Source organism: Triplophysa rosa, linkage group LG14, assembly GCF_024868665.1.
Source record: "Triplophysa rosa linkage group LG14, Trosa_1v2, whole genome shotgun sequence".
Taxonomy (NCBI): domain Eukaryota; kingdom Metazoa; phylum Chordata; class Actinopteri; order Cypriniformes; family Nemacheilidae; genus Triplophysa; species Triplophysa rosa.
In genome coordinates, this window is record NC_079903.1 from 23,281,636 (window position 1) to 23,283,909 (window position 2,274).

Below are 2,274 nucleotides of genomic sequence, written 5' to 3' on the forward strand. Positions count from 1 at the left end.
GTATTTATTCCATAAAATGAACAAAACAGTATAAACGTATTACAAACAAGTGGCTTTGCAAACCTTCTGAACTGAAGCCATACAATAACTTAGTTTGAGGAACTCCGGGAACGGACATCAGTGCATCTTTATTATTATTATTAATTTAGATTATTATTCATCTTTTTTTTATTCATCAATAGGGTAAATTACAATATGTAATAGTACAAAATTGTACAATGCAAATAACCAAAACAAAACAAAAAAACACATCAGTTATACATCTAAAACATTAAGAATTTTTTCCAGTAGCCGAGATGTCTTAACAGCTTTGCTATTGCTTCATAATAATATTAAATAATCATAAAAAATCTTTATATCTGTGGAAAACAATCTACCATTTGGTACAATTGACAAAAACTTTGCTTTATGTATATGTTTTTTTTAGTAGAATAAGAATTTTAAGAATATTATCTATTTCCAAAGAACCAGTATCACAATCCAAAAACAAGACCATTTTGTCAGTTATATTATTATTATAAAACGTCTTAAAAATCAACAAAGAGATCCTAAACCAAAACATTTTAATATAAGAGCAACTGAAAAATAAATGTACAATTGTTTCAGACTTATCTTTACAAAAACAGCACACTGGAGAAAACCCTTCTTTAAATTTTGCAATAAAGTCATTACAAGGATCATATCTGTATATTATTTTAAAGTGAGTTTCTTTGACTTTATTTGGGGTTACGTATTTATTGATATCCGACCACATATTCTGAAAAGAGAGGGAAGAATTAACATGTTTCCATTTCACCAAAGCCTTGGGAGAGACCATTTTATCTTTAGTTATTATTTTTCTGATGTAAAGGTTGGAAAATCTTTTAATCAAGATAGAAATGCCCACAACTGTAAGATTTGGAAGAGAACCAGATACACAATTGTATGTCTTTTCATTTTTGATAAGATAAAGAAGTTTAGGGGATATACAATTAATAAATTTGTGGTATTCTTTTAAAGATGTATCGATTCCAAAAGTATTAACAAAATCAGTATAATTATATAATTCACCAGAGTTGTTTGATAAATCAGTAACAAAAAGACAACCTTTGTCTTGTTTTTGAGTAACACATGTTGATTGTTCCATATAACACAGGAATGAGGAGAGAAATTATGTTTAAAGATTAATTTCCACGTTTCCAACGCTTGTTTATGAAAGTTGGACAACTTCATGGGGAGTTTAGTACACTTAAAATAACAGGCAAATAAAAATTTGAGACCACCACATTTATTAAAGACTAAATTTGGGATAAAAAACCATGGCCAATTATTATTTCTGAGACCGTGCTTGATGCAATTAATTTTAAATATACTATTAATGGTGTCAAAATCAAGAACATTTAGCATTTACAGACATCAACACTTCTCAACTCAACTTTATTTATATAGCGCTTTTACAATTTTCATTGTTACAAAGCAGCTGTACATAAGACATATTGACTATAAGCAACACAATTAAAGTTGTACCTGCAAAAACAAGAAAAAGGTGAAAACACAGAAGACAGACACACCCACATACAAAACACTCCACACACACAATATGCACACGTACTAACACACATAGACACAGACACACACACACGGACGCGCACGCACACACACACACACACACACACACACACGTACACAGACAAGTACGCACACACACACACGCACAGTGAGAGCACACATGTAAGATAAAGGAGAGAGAAGCACAGGTCAAATAAAACTTTAAGATTCTAAAGCAGCCCCCCCGGCCAGGCAGATAGTGCAAAAACAGTATGCAAACGGTGGCGAGGAACCCAAAACTCTAATGGAGAATAAAAACCTCAGGAGAACCCAGGCCCAACCAGGGGATTCCAGTTCCCCTCTGGCAAAAGCCGCTGCCTCTGCACAAGCTCGACAGAGTGCACAACAAGGCTAAATAAAATAAATAAACTTACTAATAAGGTAAATTATAGTTTTAAGATTATCATTAATAATCTAATAGCATTTGAAATTTTGTGAAGACGTGTCAGGTGACCGTGTCCTTCTTTATCCAGCTCTATCATCTCAGCTCTTGTCAGGTCCCCACTTCCCATTCTCCACTCTACCATCAGGTCAGGCCATGAACTGCATCCTGCTCGCTGTGGTAACCTTGGAACAATGAGACAAGACTGGCTGAGAGTAGAGTACTGTTCTGTACTCTTTGATGCAACAAGTACATCAGTTGTGTTTTTGGTTCCGGTTGATCTAACTAATGCAGCCTAAACCCTC

At 33.8% G+C, this 2,274-nt stretch overlaps 1 protein-coding gene across 1 annotated transcript in view; it reads left to right on the forward strand.

Annotated features, from left to right (window-relative positions):
- LOC130564387 (endothelin-converting enzyme-like 1) overlaps positions 1 to 2,274 on the forward strand; it is a 32,903-nt gene that overhangs the window by 21,478 nt on the left and 9,151 nt on the right. The window lies entirely within an intron of this gene.